The 19,069-nt window shown below is 43.1% G+C and overlaps 1 protein-coding gene across 3 annotated transcripts in view; it reads right to left on the bottom strand.

Moving 5' to 3' along the window:
* The window catches only part of LOC109730136 (sodium/hydrogen exchanger 9B2-like), a 60,533-nt gene extending 43,978 nt beyond the window's left edge, over positions 1-16,555 (bottom strand). Inside the window, exons 1-2 of one of the 3 annotated variants that reach the window (XM_075998610.1) lie at positions 16,224-16,555; positions 2,784-3,039 (exon numbers count right to left, since the gene is read on the bottom strand). The gene's annotated coding sequence lies outside the window, so the exon portion shown is untranslated. The remainder of the gene's footprint in view (positions 1-2,783; positions 3,040-16,223) is intronic. The other 2 variants (XM_075998611.1, XM_075998609.1) reach the window with 2 other exon arrangements.
* Between the last annotated feature and the right edge of the window lie 2,514 nt (positions 16,556-19,069).

The raw sequence follows: 19,069 nt of genomic DNA, 5'->3' as shown, positions 1-19,069 counted from the left end.
TCAGACCTCCTGCTGGGGCTTATTTTATGGGCAGGGCTTATTTTCCGGGAAACACGGTAGATACCATGTCTGGAGGGCCGGCAGCCATCTTTCAACCATGAGAATAAAAGTCCTGTGCTTAATAAAAAAAAAAAAAAAAAAAAAAAAAAGTCCTGTGCTTAGGATAGCAGATAAGTGAGACAGGAGAAGCTGATTCCTTGATGACATCCTCACATTGCTCCATTAGTCTTGGTCTGCCAAGCTTTGAAGTAATTGTTTAAACCCTTCTTAGTCAACTTTTTCCTTTTTACTAGTAAGTAAACTTATTCCTAATACAAGTGCAATGAGCAGTATGATAGAGTACAAACTACAAACTGTGGTAGAACCAAAGAAAAATTGTGAGAGAAAGGTAAAATTTAATACAACACATTTGTGAGTGCCTAATATGTGCCAGGCACTGTACTAGGCCATAAAGACATGGATGAATTGTTTAATAGATACGACCCCTGCTTCAATCAATCATTTTCTCAGTTCAACAAAGTGGTAAAAAGTTCGCATTTAAAATTGCAAAGAACATCAAAATCTTTCCACCAGGACTACCACCTCCACCACCACCACCATTTTTCTTCCTTACAAAACACAATGACAAACAGAATGGCATCTTAGAAAACCTTCGGTTTAGACTGGGTACAGTGGCTCACGCCTGTAATCCCAGCACTTCAGGAGTCCAAGGCAAGAGACTCACTTGAGGCCAAGAGTTCGATCAAGCTCAGCCTAGGCAACATAGCAGGACCCCATCTCTACAAAAAAATTAAAAAATTACCCAGGGGTGGCGGCATGCACCTCCCAACTACTCGGGAGGCTGAGTTGGGAGGATCATTTGAGCCCAGAACTTCAAGGTTACAGTGAGCCATGATCATGCCACTGCACTCCAACCTGTGTGACATGGCAAGACTCTGTCTTGAAAAAAATGAAACAAAAAAACCCTTCAGTTTAGTCTTTATTATATCTGATTTATAATAAATATGTTTATTTATTGATATATGTGCGTATGTGTGTATGTATGTAATTCTTAAATTTAAAAATCTTACTCTAAAATTTAGACTGCTAATGAGAAAGGAAGTCATTTTGACAGGAAAATGTTGGGCTTGGAGAATACTCGTCCTAAAGGCAAGGAGACGCAACAGCCAGCTGAGCATAAAGGGAACTTTGCTGCAGCCGGAGGCAGGAGGCTGAGAGAAACGGAGGCCAGGTGGGAGAGTCTGGATGTCACATCCTGCACCATGGCACTGGGTCTTCACCTTCCGAAGAGAACAACCCCTAGTAGCATGGTGACAAGACCTGCTGGCACCAGACTTGGATAAACCTGGTTCCAAAATCCAGCTCTGCCATATACTATTGCTTGCCCTCTTTGTGACAAATTCCTTATCCACGAAACAGTGACAAGAATAGTTCTAACTATGCAGATGGTAAGCATTCAGTAGTGTTGGTGACTGTTAGCCACTCATATTCCTTCTCCCTGATAACCATAAATCTCTAAGAATCTTCTTGCTTTTCTTATTACACAGGACAAGGTCTCTTCAATTTTGAAGAATTCACTACTTTAATCTCATTGATTTTACTTCATTTTTAACCTCCTTCTTTCAAGGCCCACTTCTTGGGTAGGTGGATGTGACACTTACCATTGTCATTTCTTTATCTTTCTTATTAGGAGAATTACATAGAAATTCTTAGGCAGTGTCACTAGAATCACTTCTTTATCAAATTCTCAAAATCAGCTAATTCTGCCACATATAAAGAATATTTTTAAATAGTAACCAAGTATAAATGGTTATTCCTAGGAAACATAAACTATTGGTATAAATGAACTCTTCGAGAACTTATTTTATTAATGTTACTATGGTCCTTTTAAACATAAACAACCAAAACTTGGCATGTGGCACAATATATGCTATCTGTGGAGATTTATCTAGTTTTGTGTTCCAGAAAAACTTCCCCATTCTCCCATAATCTCCAGGATGGATGCCAAAGTATTTATTTGACGTCAAAGAGGTACCGCAGAAAGAAAAGGTAAAATAAAATACCAGTCCTTTAATAAGTCCAGTAAAAAAAACTTAAAATGAGTCAGCTTTTATTCTCTGGAGTGTTTCTATTTCCAAAAGACCATTTAGACCACCTGTCTCATTTCACAAACTTACTTAAATTTGGGAAAATCACAAAAATATTAGCTTTACTTAAAGCAATCATGTTCATGGCATTTATTATTCATAGCAATTGGGCCTTGAAATTACAATAGTATGTCCTCTAGTAAGAAGGCAGTTATGGCAAAGAAACATGCAAACATGACCTTTAAAGGGCCATAAGGAATGTCATGGAATCCTTGGTAGAAACTTTATACTTCTTACACTTAGAGAGGCTCTGAAGGCCTCACTCAGAGCCCATTAACTCTCATTTTGAAAACAAGTCTAATAACTTTGCTCATTTGGTTTCCAAACCCTCAGAAGATAAGATGTTATAAATTAAAATGCAGGAAGAGATTGCTATAATAGAGGCAAACTGAGAGCACCAGGAGTGATAGCTCACAGTGAAAGAGATCAAAAAGATAGTAACCTCAGACCACAAAATGCGAGATAATATATTTCCATAGGGGATATAATATTTGTAGTCTTGGCCTGCCAAGCACCTTTAACTCTCCTTTTTTGCTAACAGCACACACTAATTTTCTTTTGTGGATTCCATGCCTCCCCTGTTCTCCAACCACATGATCATGGCGACTGTCAGCCTCTCCTCCCCAGCCACCCTACCTCTGCTCCAGAGAAGAGGGCAGCCCTGGTCAGTGAGGGAACTCCTCCCATTTCATCAGCAGTTCCAGGCATGAGCATGCAGCCCATACCTGGCCAATGAGAGTCAGCTTGGGGTGCCTGCTGGAACCAATAGGGAAGAGCTCTCTTTCTGTTGGGGTGACTAAACCCAGACTTGAAAATCTGTGAAAATCATTCCGATACCCAGGAAAAGGCTTCCAAAGAATTAAGTGACCACAGAGCAAAGCAGATTTTCAATCTGAAAAGAGAGAGAGAAAACTCCAAATTAATAACCACATTGTTGGTACATCTGGAAGCAGCTACTTTTTGGTTAGGTGAGCCAATAAATTCCTTTTATTAACCCGGTTTGAGTTGGGTTTCTGTCACGTGCCACCAAATGAGTCCTCAATAAGAACCTTCGTGACTGACTTGGCCCTGAAGGGTCTCCTGGATAACAGCAGATGTTTAGAGAGGTGATTCTGCATCTTCAAGAAAACTGAAAGAAAAAATTATGACTATATTTTCTGTTTTAAAAGGCATTACACTCAGCTGTTCCTTTGGAATTCAGATATAAAAAAAAAGAAAGAAAAAAGGCATTACATTATATAGTACAATTTAGAAATTTTCTTTAAAGAGGATGTTAAACGAAAATTTTGTATTCAATAAAATGGGGTCAATTATTCAGAAAATTCATTTAGTGAAATGTTTTTTTTTTTTTTTTTGAGACAGAGTCTCACTTTGTTGCCCAGGCAAGAGTGAGTGCCGTGGCGTCAGCCTAGCTCACAGCAACCTCAAACTCCTGGGCTTGAGTGATCCTTCTGCCTCAGCCTCCCGGGTAGCTGGGACTACAGGCATGCGCCACCATGCCCGGCTAATTTTTTATATATATATCAGTTGGCCAATTAATTTCTTTCTGTTTATAGTAGAGAGGGGGTCTCGCTCTTGCTCAGGCTGGTTTTGAACTCCTGGCCTTGAGCAATCCGCCCGCCTCGGCCTCCCAAGAGCTAGGATTACAGGCGTGAGCCACAGCGCCCGGCCTAGTGAAATGTTTTGTTTTTCAACAGTGCTGGTAAAATGAAATATTGTAGGTAATGTACATTAATTATTTTTTCATTGTATTCATGGCAGTCTTTCAAAATCCAAACACTAAACTACTTCTTTAATACTGGGGAAGGTTCAAGACAGCTATTAAGAATTTATCTGAGATGTGTGGTGTCTGGGATGGAAAAATTGAATAGTGGGGGAAACACAGAGAAACCAGATGATTTCTAACTAACTAGGAATCATAGATTAATGGAATAATAAAAGTTGGGAAGGCCTTTAATTTACCTAGTCCTATCTCTTTAATATTCAAATGAGAAAACTAAAGCCTAGAGAACCTAAATATTAATAGCTCTTCTAACACAACCAATATCAGCCAAGCTTCATAGTAAAACTGTATAAAAATTTGTGAAATAAGATAGTTCTTGAATCTATATCTTTGATTTCATGTCATTTCTACCAAATCACTACATATTTTTTACAGTTTCTGCTACAATATTTTGTTTAAAATCCCATTCAAATATGCCTCTATTCAACTGTAAGTTTGAAAACACATTCCAAAAGCAAATATGAGTATTTTTATTTTCTACCTTACATCTTTTTTTTTTTTTTTTGAGACAGAGTCTCACTTTGTTGAGCAGGCTAGAGTGAGTGCCGTGGCATTAGCCTAGCTCACAGCAACCTCAATCTCCTGGGCTCAAGCGATCCTACTGCCTTAGCCTCCCGAATAGCTGGGACTACAGGCATGCACCACCACGCCCGGCTAATTGTTTCTATATATTTTTAGTTGGCCAATTAATTTCTTTCTATTTATAGTAGAGACGCGGGTCTCGCTCTTGCTCAGGCTGGTTTCAAACTCCTGACCTCCAGCGATCCGCCCGCCTTGGCCTCCCAGAGTGCTAGGATTACAGGCGTGAGCCACCGTGCCCGGCCTACCTTACATCATCTTTAGCTTTACTCTCTCCTATTATTGCAAATGTCATGGAGTTTATTATAAGAAAAGAATTATTAACCCATTTAGGTTGTATAACTAATTGGTGGAACCTGCAGCCTTCTGATATCAAGATTGTGCTTTTTTAACCACCAAAGGAGGCAAGAAAAGCTTCATCTTTCTCTACTGCACCCCTTTCAATAAAAGGATTTGTTCTGTAAAATTTGGATTCAGTCAAAAGGCTGCTCTTAAGGACCTAGAAGACCACATTTGGCCTTAAGGCCACAGGTTCCCACCCTTACCAGAAGGCATTAGTTCATGCCTATGCATAAAAAGATTTTTTCTGCTTCTCAATCAAGATAATGCATTGTTTATTTTTGTATTTTTAAGAGGGCATTAGTTTAATAGGACTCAAGAGGATACAAAGGAATGCTGCGATCCTTGCTGTGAAGTTCTCAATCTGATTTGGGGGTTGGGGTGCAGGGCGGAATGCAGTTGGAGTTACTGAGCCTAGGTTGGAGTGTGAAGGAACCCAGTCACGTGGCACAGGAACGAAGCACAGAGAGGCTGCGGGGAAGGTTGGGAATGGGGGACAGAGTGAGGGCCTGGACCACAGCAGGACAGATTGGATTTCAGGAAACTGCCTCTTTGGAGCTGGGTCTGGAAGGTGGATTTTCAAGGGGCTGCTTAAGCACCCCTCACTGGGTGGCGCAGCTCGGTCTGGCTGGTGAGATCTGGCTGGAGCAGCTGCACTCACAGGCACTGGGAATATGAGGTAAGGGTTTCTGGCAAGATCTGTGATGTGGGGCCCATCGGTGGCTCACACCTGTAATCCTAGCACTCTGGGAGGCCGAGAGGGGTGGATCGCTCGAGGTCAGGAGTTTGAGACCAGCCTGAGCAAGAGCAAGACCCCATCTCTACTAAAAAATAGAAACAAATTAATTGGCCAACTAAAAAAACACATAGAAAAAATTAGCCAGGCATGGTGGCAACATGCCTGTAGTCCCAGCTACTCAGGAGGTTGAGGCAGGAGGATCACTTGAGCCCAGGAGATTGAGGTTGCTGTGAGCTAGGCTGATGCCATGGCACTCACTCTAGCCCAGGCAACAGAGTAAGAATCTATCCCAGAAAAAAAAAAAAAAAAAGATCTGCAATGTGGCGGCAGAGTGGGGCCCCCTTCTCAGCTGCTCCTGCCTTACACGTGGCCAAGGACATGCAACCCCAACGTGGAAGGGTTGCCTCTGGAGTCCAGGATTTCCTGGGCACAGATTTTCTGCAGGGCCATGGCTGGGATGTCTTCCCTGGAGGCTTGGATGGAGCTCCGAGTCTAGGTGGCAGCTGGGCCAGTGTCCAAGATAATGCATTATTTAAACTGATACACAACCCCTATTAGAAAAAAAAGTGGCCTGTTTCAAACGGCAAAATTTTGTAGATCTCATGAATTCAGTAAATAACATGAATTTAATCAAAGTCCTATAGCTCAAACATAGATTTCAATAGAAGAGTGAGGTTTGACCTAAGTTAAGGGACTTGGCTGTTGTGACGGTTGTGAATGCCAACTCATAGGTTAGTAGGTCAGGTGTTTTCTAAAAATATATGCAAAGGCTGTAGACCATTCATGCTCCTCTTTAGCATATCCAACATTTAGAATTTCCTACAGGAGTGATTCACATAGTTAGAAACTATCTTGGTTTAATTTGAACTTTATTTACCAGTAGTAGGGACATATACCACCAAAATTATAGAGCTGTGAACTTGGAAAAATTTTCCTTAATCTTTCCTCCATACCTGAGAGAAAACTATACTTAACAGATCAAGAATATGAGCAGTCTTCTATATGTATGTGCATGTAAGTAAACAGGAAAAAAAGTCTGTTACCAGTAGTTGCCTTTGGGAAGGGAAATGGAATTGCAGTGGTTGGACTTTCATTTTTATTTTCTATATTGTTAAGATTGAGTAGGATTCTTATGCAATTTTAAATACATTTAAAAATAATCTATGCAATTCTTAAAGCTTTAGAGAAATGAAATGATCTAGGTTTCCTTGGTAATATTTTTCATAGATACATTGTAGTGATTTGATTTAAGGTAACTTAATTCTACCTGCCACAATTTAAGGTCATTTTTTGTTTTTGCAGTTTTTGAAAAAGATGGAGAACTGCCTAGAATCATCTACAGTAGTATTTTTTAAATATCTTTCATCAAATGAAAACTTATCCTTAAATCCTACCAATGGAACAGATTAAGGTGGAACTGCAAGAGCCCTGTCTATTCAACCCTGTTCCCGGAAACCACTTCTGTAAATACGCTTTCACATATAGGGAGATATTTGTTAAATCAGCCTTCTTTTTTCAGGTTATCTTACTAATCTAAATGTTTTTAAATGCTTTCTGTAATATTCCAGAGGAAATAAAAGAACTATCAATTTGCAAATATCCACAGGATCTTGGTCAAGTAAAATAGGCTTACTGCTTTCATTTCAATTACTGATAAAAGATCATTGCACAGATAAAGACTGGTAATTCTTGTTATTTTTTGTCTGTAATACAGACAAACTGACATTTAATGGGGTAATCTTATTAAGAATTTACACATACTGGCCGGGCGTGGTGGCTCACGCCTGTAATCCTAGCACTCTGGGAGGCCAAGGCGAGCGGATCACTCGAGGTCAGGAGTTCAAAACCAGCCTGAGCAAGAGCGAGACCCTGTCTCTACTAAAAATAGAAAGAAATTAATTGACCAACTAAAAATATATACGAAAAATTAGCCAGGCATGGTGGCACATACCTGTAGTCCCAGCTACTCGGGAGGCTGAGGCAGGAGGATTGCTTGAGCCCAGGAGATTGAGGTTGCTGTGAGCGAGGCTGACACCACGGCACTCACTCTAGCCTGGGCAACAAAGTGAGACTCTGTCTCAAAAAAAAAAAAAAAAAAGAATTTACACATACTGCTTGCTATGGTTTGAATGTTTGTGTTCCTCCAAAATCCCTATGTTAGAACTTAACCCCCAAGGTGATGGGATTAAGAGGTAGGGCCTTTAGGAAGTGATTAAGGCCACAGGTTCCCAACCCCTAAGAGAAGGCATTAGTTCACGCCTATACACAGAAACAACAGATTTTTTTCTATTTCTCAATCAAGATAATGCATTATTTAAACTGATACACAACTCTGGGAGGCCGAGATGGGCGGATTGCTCGAGGTCAGGAGTTCGAAACCAGCCTGAGCAAGAGCGAGCCCCGTCTCTACTAAAAATAGAAAGAAATTAATTGGCCAACTAATATATATAGAAAAAATTAGCCAGGTATGGTGGTACACGCCTGTAGTCCCAGCTACTCGGGAGGCTGAGGCAGGAGGATTGCTTGAGCCCAGGAGATTGAGGTTGCTGTGAGCGAGGCTGACGCCATGGCATTCACTTTAACCTGGGTAACAAAGCGAGACTCTGTCTCAAAAAAACAAACAAACAAGAAAAACCCCCAAAAAACTAATACAGTTTTTATTAGAAAAAAAATGTTGCCTGTTTCCCATAGTAGAAAAAAAATGTTGCCTGTTTCAAATGGCAAAATTAAGTCACCAGTGCTCCACCTTCATGAAGGGGATTAGGGCCCTTATAAAAGAAGTTGAAAGCTGCCCGCTGCCTAGGCTCTTATGCTCTTTCCCTGCCATGTGAGGACATAGCCTTCAACCCTTCCTCCAGGTGAGGATGCAGCAAGGTGCCTTTTTGCAAGCAAAGAGCAGACATCAAATCTGCTGGCACCCTGATCTTGGACTTCCCAACCTCCAGAATGGTGTGAAATACATTTCTATTATTTATAAATTATTCAGTTTGTGGGATTTTGCTATAGCAGCACAAATGAACTAACACATTGCTGGAGTACTCTATAGGCTGTATTCATGCCTTTGAAAAAGCATCACCATGATTGTTTATTAAATATTCTATAAAGTAACAATAACAATCTCCTACCTTTGGTGTTCATCCTTTTATGTGTTGAAAGTATAAGCTTTCAGTCTCATACTGAACATACAGAAAATACAAAAATATTCTAGTTTCTGGACTCTGCTTATCAAATGCTCGTTTCCTAAAAGGAGCCCTATGCAGCAGTGAGGAATTCAGATCAGGCTGCAGAGCAGAGCTTACAACTTTTTGTCAGAATTAAAATACTGAAATGACTAAGACCATTTCACTGAATGAGAACTAGCTTATCTGAAAGTGTTAAGTGTGACAACTGCGTGGCTCAAGTTACCAAACAACTGCTATTTTATTTGGTTAACTGACCTAGTGATTTGGATGACTCACCATGAAGTAAAACACTATATATGAGATATGAATAAAAGGAAATTGTCCCTAAGTAAGAAAAGACCCAGTACTTGCTTCACTCCTTTCTAGTCTCTCTCGTCACTGAGGGCAAATATATTTATTGAAAATTCAAAATATTTTTTCTAGGCCTACTAAAATCAGAATCTCCAGAGATTGAATTTTCCCCATGTGTGGCAGACATGACCTATTGCTTATCTAAATGCCACTGGTTTAGGTATGCCAGTGGGTCTCTTCCCCAGCCCTAGGGATAAATTATGATGAGTCTAAATTATTCTCGGTAACACCATGCCTCTTTGCCACTTGTTGGTTTAGGGATGAGCATGCTTCAATTTCACTTGCCAGTGGAATTTGTCGGCAAGGCTATTAGAGGCCACTGGGTAAGATTTTCCTTCCTAATAAAAAGACAGAAGCAAGAGGGAAAACCTCCCCTCTTCTGTATGCATGGTGGGGAGAGGACTTGCAGTTGTAGACTACGCTTCTCAGAACCATTCTAGCAGCCATCATTCACTTATGAAGAAAAGTTAGAATTAGCTAATCACAAAAAGCAACATACAGCCCTGATATCGCTGAACTATTGAACAAATCCCGGATTCACTTACCTTCAGATGTCTTGCTGTATGAGAAAGTAAATTCATATTTTTGAAGGGACTTTTGGCTGAATATCCTATTATTTGCAGCCAAAAGCATCCCAACCAATACAGCAGGTGATTTTGATGCAGAACCAGCTCTGAGAAGCTCTGATGAGGAAGCTTTGGATTGTAACCTTTGGCCTCTATCTCTCTAGTTTCTTGATACAAGGCAGAATCTTCACAGAGAATGAACAATCACAACAATGCTGCTGTATTGGAATTTCTCAAAAATGTCCAGAAAATAAAATTTTAGAAGCTAAATATTAATGCTAAGGTTTTCATTGCCATTCTTTTAGTCAATAGAAATTATATAAATTAAATGATTACATATTTCTCCTTCTCTACCCCCCAAAATTCAATTGTAATATTTGAATATTGAATGAAAAAAACTTGGGCTCATAAACATTTGATTGTTTTCTAAACTTCTACTCATGACACAAACAAAACAACAACAATAACAAAACACCACTATCAACGCTTTTTCCACTGGGTGAAATTCTATTATTAATAATAGTTGTCACCTAGCACTCTGGGAGGCCGAGACGGGCGGATTGCTGGAGGTCAGGAGTTTGAAACCAGCCTGAGCAAGAGCGAGACCCCGTCTCTACTGAAAATAGAAAAAAATTAATTGGCCAACTAATATATATATATATAAAATTAGCTGGGCATGGTGGTGCATGCCTGTAGTCCCAGCTACTTGGGAGGCTGAGGCAGGATTGCTTGAGCCCAGGAGTTTGAGGTTGCTGTGAGCTAGGCTGACGCCACGGCACTCACTCTAGCCTGGGCAACAAAGTGAGACTCTGTCTCAAAAAAATAAATAAATAATAGTAGTAATTCAAAATCTAACCTTCTCAATTAGTAACCTTCTCAGTTAGTATTACCTAACTCCACACAAACTTTCTCCTTCTTTTCTCTGAGTATTTTTTCATTCATTCATTCAAATAAAGAGCTACCATGTTTCCTAGAAAATAAGCCCCAGCAGGATGTTTAAGCATGCGCGCAATAGAAGCCCTACCCCGAAAATCAGCCCCGGTGACAGGCGTGGCTATGAAAATCAGTCCTGGTGATGGGCGTGGCTATGAAAAATCAGTCCTGGTGATGGGCGTATCTATGAAAATCAGCCCTGGTGATGGGCGTGTCTATGAAAATCAGCCCGGGTAATGGGCGTGTCTATGAAAATCAGCCCTGGTGATGGGCGTGGCTATGAAAATCAGCTCAGGTGGTGGGCGTGGCTATGAAAATCAGCCCTAGTGATGGGCATGGCTATGAAAATCAGCCCTGGTGATGGGCATGGCTATGAAAATCAGCCTGGGTGATGGGCGTGGCAATGAAAATCAGCCCGGGTGATGGGTGTGGCTATGAAAATCAGCCCTAGTGACGGGCGTGGCTGCGCAGGGCATCTGCACAGCCCATGCATGTGGTTGTCAAGCGGGAAAGAACAAGAGCAGCCCTTCTCATACACCCCGTTGTCGCGCCCGCCTCGCCAGCAAGGAAGACGCGGCAACTGGAGTTCTTCTGACAGTGCTTTAATGGGGTTCCCTTTAGACTTACATGATGCGGAAGACCCAGCCCGGCAGCACGTAGGCTGCTATATACCCTAGAAGCACAACCCCTAAGCTGGGATAGGCCGCTCAGCTGTCTAGCCACCAAAGCATTGGTCCATAGTAGGATCCTTCATTTGCATGCTTGCGCCACAGGGTAACCGACAATTGCGCGTGCGCTGAACTTGTTTACTGCTCTAGGCAAAGCCGGAAACAGGCGCCATCTCGTAATGGCGTTGACACCGCGCCCCACACCCCGTCGTGACAGCTACTGTCCCAGAGGTGACTGAAAGGTGCGGACGGCTCCACCAACAAGGTCAGCTCCCCTGTCAGGTCCCGGCCATCCTGTGCGTGCTGCAAGCTGAGACTTTGAGGGGAAAATAGCACATCCCCTGAAAATAAGCCCTAGGTGTCTTCCTGAGGAAAAATAAATATAAGACCCTGTCTTATTTTCAGGGAAACACAGCTGTGCTGGGGATTCAGAAGTGAACAGTCTTACATAGTTCCTGTGCTCAAAGCTTGTAATCTAGTCAGGAATGATAGAAACTTCCTAAGCAATTATAATAAACTATGGCAAGTTTCAATTTTAGAAACATGAGCTAGCAACCCCATCCTTTAACAATCAGTGAAGTGTACTGAACTTATACTGGGTTTCTATGGTGTATAAGGGACAAGAGACACAAAGATGACTAAAATGCAGTGTCAGTCTTTTCAGGGAGGGACAGAGAAAAATATGTGTTCACCAAACTAGTTCCCTCTGCTGCCCAGGCCCATGGTTGATACTTCTCAGTCTCCCTGGGAGATCAGTGTGGCATGTGACTGAGGTCTGGCCAATGGGATGTGGGCATAGACAATGAATGTTATTTCTAGTCCTTGTCCATAACAAACCTCTCAGGTAATTCTCCCTATATGCTCTCTTTTTCTGTCTACTGCCTGGAAACTAAGGACTTCAAAGTCTTAGGGGATAACAAAGCCATAATACAAAAGGAGTTTCGGTTCCTGAATCACTAAAGAGAAGGCCACCAACTGAACACCTGATTGGATATTACATGAATAAGAAATAAGCTTGTGCGGTGTTTAGTTACTGAGATTTTGGATTTTATCTGTTACAGCAGCTAGCATTGTCTTAATTTAATTATGATGCGAGAAGTGTAGGCATAGAGTTAAATAGAAGTAGAGGACGTATTGCCCTGCGTGGCTGGGGTCAGATGATGCTATAATCAAGATTTGAAAGATGAATTACACTTGCAAAGAAACTACAGAAGACCATTCCAGGCAAAAATAAAACCTCCACATAAGCTAAGAACAAGGTGTGAAAAGGAAGGTACATACAGGGAATTCTATGCACATTCATATTAACTAAAGGATAACATGCACAACGTGGCACAATGGGAGGAAAACAGAGATGGAAACCTTCAGTGTAAACCCTTGAGCTATTGCCTCCTGGTTGGGACATTTGGAGCCAGTGACTTAACCAGCGCAGACAAGTTTCTTTATCTGCAGAATGGCAACTGACATGGCCTGATTACAGGATGGGGGATGAACACAGAACATAAATAATGACAAAGACACACAAGGAGGTGACAATGACTTGAGTGTCTAATACACCAGTCGCTTTATTTTTATACCCCCCAGACCCAAGGTTAGTTTTTTGTATGTGAGCAACTGAGCACAGCAGCGATATCAGTAAATTTTGGAGTTGTATCACAAGGGAACAATGGTCCCATGTTTTTAGACCTCAAACAGTTACTAAAGTTAAGGTGCTCAAAGGCCAAGGCTGAGATAGGCAACATAAAACAATGAAGCCATTTGAAGTGCTTTTTGGTCTCAATCCCAGGCGGCAGCTCCCCCCTGACCCCCATGGTTGTGCCTGTCTTAGGTCACCCCCTACGGAGAGTTTTACCCGTCATTGACTACTAACCATCAATTGGGGCCCAGTTTTGGGGATAAGTTTTTGTTTTTGTTTTTATGTCCTCTAACATCAATGATGCCTGTGTCCTCCAAATCCTGACGGTACTCAGTACACCATGGAGTCCCAACATAGTACTCCTACTGCTTTATTTTCGTTTTATAAGATATTCTTTGAGAAAGGCACCATGCATGTGCTACATTAACGAGCAGAGGTAAAGGACACTAGTAAATTCAAACTTGTTAGTCTTTCATATAAGATACACAAAAGCAAATTAAAAATTAATTTCTTTAAAAGGAAATTTTATTATGTTGACAAAATGTACTTAGTAATTTTATAAGGCGGTTAAAAATCCTAGAATTAAGGCCGGGGGCATTGGCTCATGCCTGTAATCCTAGCACTCTGGGAGGCCGAGGCGGGTGAATTGCTCGGTCAGGAGTTCGAAACCGGCCTGAGCAACAGTGAGACCTCCGTCTCTACTATAACTAGAAGAAATTAATTGACCAACTAATATATATATAGAAAAAATTAGCCGGGCGTGGTGGCGCATGCCTGTAGTTCCAGCTACTCGGGAGGCTGAGGCAGGATTGCTTGAGCCCAGGAGTCTGAGGTTGCTGTGAGCTAGGCTAACGCCACGGCACTCACTCTAGCCTGTGCAACAAAGCGACACTCTGTCTCAAAAAAAAAAAAAAAAAAAAAATTCTAGAATTAATCATAATTGTAGTTTCCTTAACATGTTTTCTTTTTTTGTTTTTTTTGAGACAGAGTCTCGATCTGTTGCCCAGGCTAGAGTGCTGTGCCATCAGCCTAGCTCACTGCAACCTCAAACTTTTGGGCTCAAGTGATCCTCCTGCTTTAGCCTCCCAAGCAGCTGGGACTACAGGCTCAGGCCACCATGCCTGGTTAATTTTTTTTTTTCTATCTGGCTAATTTTTTCTGTTTTGGGTAGAGATGGGTCTCACTCTTGCTTAGGCTGGTCTTGAACTCCTGAGCTCAAGCAATCCTCCCACCTTGGCCTCCCAGAGTGCCAGGATTACAGGTGTGAGCCACTGCACCTAACCTCCTTAACATGTTTGACACATGCCTATAAAATACCGAGAACACTCCCTCATTACACAAGTGCATATACAGACAGCTCCATTTTCCCAAATACTGTGTTTCCAGGCTTTGTGTGAAAAAGATATAAACCCTTTTCCCCAGAGGAAAAATATGTTCTATCACTGAAGTTTGTATTGTACCTAAGAGAAACAGCATATAAATTATCACTAGTACCAATAAATAATAGGTTGACAATCTCATGTTACACAAAATATTTTGTAAATATTTCTAAATGAAATGTTTCACCATATACTTGTAAAGCAAGAGACTTTACGGATCTAATCTATAGGTAATAAATGCTTTCAGGGGACAGGCAGGTGATAGGCAATGTGGGATCTGTGGCCTAGCCCAATTAAAGGCATTCAAAGTACCACAGATCTCTAGATCTAATCTCATGGTTTCATCTCCCAACTAAAGAAACTGAAGACATTAGGTTTAGGTAACTCTTAGAGGCTATATAAAAGCATATTAATCAGAGTCAATGCAGAAACAGAAACCATTCCAGGTATTTTAAGCAGAAAGAGATTTTATACAGGGAATTAAGTGTTCACGAGATTGTTAAAGGGCAAGAAGTATAGGGCTCAGGCTGAGCCCCCAGGAATGGCTTGTAGAACACTAGCAACTGAACCATCAAGGAATGTACCATTTTTGCCAGTCAGGAAGCTCCACAGGCAGGGCCTATGGAGTTCAGGAACCACTGTAGCTATGACCTAGAAACTGTTTGGGCAGGGCACACAGAACATGTTCACCACCTCCCTCAACTGCCTCTCCACAGCTACACAGCTGGTGATTCAGCACAGCAGTGCTGAGTCTGGCTGTCCCTGCTGCCAAGCACCTCCCAATACACACAATTCTGGAGACTGGACAATGGCATCTCTTGGAGCTTCCTTGCTAGCAGAAAATAGTCAAAACAAAAAAACAGGAAGATAGCCTCTGCTTCATCCTGCCTCTGAAGTCTCAGGCAAGTGATCTACTTGCCAGACCCTAATTTTACATCCAAAACTCTAGCTGAAAGAGAGTCTGGAAGATGTTTACAGCTTTCCAATTTCTGCTGTACAAGAAGACATACTAGAAACAGGCAGGAACAGATGTGAATGCCAACTTCCACATTCAGCCCAGGAACTTTGGGCACAGACCCCAGGACACCTAGGTCACCGACTGTTTTCCACTTAATCGGTAATACCTTCTATAGAAGTCCTAAAAAACAAACAAAAAAAAGGCAACGTGTAGTCAACAGGATTATAATTCTAAAGACCTTCATATCTTAGAAAATATACCACGTGATTCAGTCACTTTGCTCACATTATTAGTTTAGCACGAATCACACTACCTAATTACTGTACTTGTTTAGGTATATTCTGATCCACTGGATTTTGAACTCCTGTATGATAGAAACTATATTTAATTCACATTTGCATCTCCTGTCCCCATGGCTCCTTAGCACAAAGAAGACACACAGGCACTTGCTTAATTGAAACGTTTCATTGTTTACTTTGTGAAAAGTAGACGAGAACTACACGTGTAGCAGCAGGAACTGTGAAGTGGAGGCCCCTTATACAGGGGCTGGGGAAAGTTTTAGCCTTTCAGTGAAAACAGGTTGATTTCTTGCTAGGAGGGTAAAGGAAAGAGTGGCTTCCTGCTGTTAATCTTTTGGGGCAACAAACCACACCGGAGTCTAGAGTGAGGTAACAAGGGTGAGATAAGCTGGTCCTGATAAGTAAAAAGGCCACAGCCTCAACCTTGAAGCAGGTTGGACATTCTCCAGGCAGTCGGACCGAGGAGTCTCAGCACCTCAAGCGTGCTAACACAGCCCACAAAAGAAAGCCCTTCGGCCGACTTGAGAAAACGACAGCAAACAAGAATTGTTCCCTCCAACATCTGACAACAGCACACCCCCAACACCCAAACAGAAAGGGCTGGTCCTCGCCCTCGAGTTCCCCAGGGGCCTACAAGACCCCGCGCGGGCGCCGTTTTACTTACCGGGCGTCGGCTCTGCGCTGCGTATCCGCGGGCCGCTGGCTCCGTCGCGTCCCTTAGCAAACGGGCTTGGCCACCGTGCGCTCGGCTTCGCGGCTCGCGGGCGTCGCAGGCAGGGCGCCGCCACAGGTACCCGGCGAGCGGTGCGCCGCCGGCGGCCGCCCCGTGCGCTCCCCGCGGGCTTCCGGCCGGGCGGCGCGACGCGGCGCTGGGCCCACCGCGCCGGCTCGCAGGGGCACCGCCTGGGGCCTCCGGGCGGCCCCGCGCTTGCTCCTCTCTGGGCAGCCCCGGGACCCTGGCGCCCAGCGAGCGCGTTTCCCGGGAAACGGCCCACCGAGCGCGGCCCCGCCCCTCCCCTCCCCGCCCCGCCGTGCCCCGCCCCGCCCCGCCGTGCCCCGCCCCATCCCGTCCCTCTGAGCGGCCCCGCCCCGCCCCGCCCCTCCAAGCGCCCCCGCCCCGCGTCTCCGGCCACGCCCCCGCCCTTCCGAGGGCCCCCGCCCCGCCTCGCTCCTCCGAGCGCCCCGCCCCCGCTCCGCCTCGCCCCCGCTCCGCCTCGCCCCTCTGAGAGCCCCCTCCCCCGCTCCGCCTCCGCTCTGCCGAGCGCCCCCGCCCCGTCCCGCGCCCCCCCTTCCGACCCCCCGTCCCGCCCCCCCGTCTCCGGCCCCGCCCCGCCGAGCGCCCCCCCTTCCCCGCCCCCCCCCCCCCCGTCTCCGGCCCCGCCCCGCCGAGCGCCCCCGCCCCGCCCCGCCGAGCGCCCCCGCCCCCGCCGGCCCGGCGCGAGAAGCCGCGCAGCCTCCTCAGAGCCCCTGAGGCGACCTCTCAATCGTGTGCGCTCCGCCTTTTAGCAAGCGCGGTGGGAAGACAGGATTCTTTCTTCAGGTGCCCAGCGAGATAAGACTCGTTCATCGCCCTTTACCGTTTCTTCAGCACTGCCGTTCTTGCTGTATTGTTTTAGATCTTACACCGTCCATCAACGGTTTCACTGTATTTGAATTTAATTCACTTCCATTTTCGCATCTGCCTTTCCCGCGTCCCCCTCTGTGTGTGCACGTGCGTTCGCGTCTTACCTGTTTTCACTCCTTTAAGTGCCGAATTTAATCACCGCTCTTCCCGCAAGAAGTAGTATTCTCGAATAAATTTCTCCACCACAGAAACCGCTCATTGTCATCTCTCAGGTCCTCCCTGTGATGAACCTGGGTTAAAGCCAATACTCTTCTTCAGAGCATCTAAACTGTTTTATGTTTTTTCTTCTCTTTCAGCCATATGATCTTCATTGATGCATCACCTGATTTGATTAACATGACTTTGGAGAACGTTATTTTGGTTTAGATTCTACTTTGCTTTTATTGCTTATGTTTATAAAGTTTTATAGTTTATGGTTGGCTCAGAGAAGACTCGGCGCATTTGCTAATGTTAGAATCCATTTTGTAGAATTCACTGTTTATTTGAAATTCATTTGTTCACAGCTGTACATATACATGTATGCCTGCTCACAGCATAAACTATTTCATGACATACTTTTAAGCTTCAGTGTTAAGAAACCCGTCATTTAGCCTAACTCTCTAATTTCAGAAACCAGAAAATTAAAATCCAAAATCAGTTGGGTGACTTGGTCTACATCACAAATGAAGCTATCCATGATCCAGTAGTGGAATACCTGGTCCAGAACCCCAGAGCAAATTTGATAATCAATGGAATCTTCCAGGATGCTAGTCAAAATATCCTTTGGTGTGAATTTTAACTCACCTTCGGAATCAACTGCATGATATTCTTCCTCATATATGAAACATTATCTTTCGTTGTCAATTTCAAAATTGTCCTTGTTAATATTAAGATTCCAGGGAAAAAAAGGCTAAGAATAACTGCTTAATATTGAGTTTCTTCCTTTCTTTTTTTTGAGACAGAGTCTCACTTTGTTGCCCGGGCTAGAGTGCCGTGGGCGTCAGCCTAGCTCACAGCAACCTCACACTTCTGGGCTCAGGCAACCCTCCTGCCTCAGCCTCCGGAGTAGCCAAGACTACAGGCATCGCCACCATGTCCAGCTAATTTTTTCTGTATATATATATATATATATATTTTTTTTTTTTTGAGACAGAGTCTTGCTTTGTTGCCCAGGATAGAGTGAGTGCCGTGGCGTCAGCCTAGCTCACAGCAACCTCAAACTCCTGAGCTCAAGCAATCTTCTTGTCTCAGCCTCCTTAGTAGCAGGGACTACAGGTGCAAGCCACCATTCCCAGCTAATTTTTTATAAGAACAGGTCTCGCTATGTTGCTCAGACTGACCTCAAGTGATCCTCCCACCTCAGCCTCCCAAAGTGCTAGGATTATAGGCTTGAGCCACACACCTAACCTATTTTTTGAGTTTCTCCATGTACATCATACCATTTAGTCTTTTGAGGTTGCAACAAATAAAAAACAAACATAAAACCCTTAAATTAAAATTTAAAAAACTTCTTCTTACCAGTGTTACAGAATTAGCATCCATAAATTTACTTACCTTTTTTCTTGAAAATTTTATTTTCCTTAATGTCATTAGTTTCTTAACTGTTATATAATTCATTTATATTTATTTATCCAGAGACTATTTCAAATTTCATGTACTCTTGTCTCTTATCCTGGAATTGGGTGAAGAAATCTGTACTTAATCCAAAAAAACAAAAAATCCCTCACATCGACAATGTTGTCAGTTACTTAACTACCTAGTTCTTAGGCCCACGTCAAATATTTGCTTATTTTAATAAAGATTATTTAGTTAGACTAAGAAACTATGGGATGACATCCAGTAAGTATAATCCACTGGATTATTTTATTTTATGTAATAGATCAATAATATAGTTTTGAATCTAAACT

Source organism: Microcebus murinus, chromosome 29, assembly GCF_040939455.1.
Source record: "Microcebus murinus isolate Inina chromosome 29, M.murinus_Inina_mat1.0, whole genome shotgun sequence".
NCBI lineage: Eukaryota > Metazoa > Chordata > Mammalia > Primates > Cheirogaleidae > Microcebus > Microcebus murinus.
The sequence above is the reverse complement of the archived record's forward strand: the minus strand, read 5'-3'. Positions and strand labels throughout refer to the sequence as shown.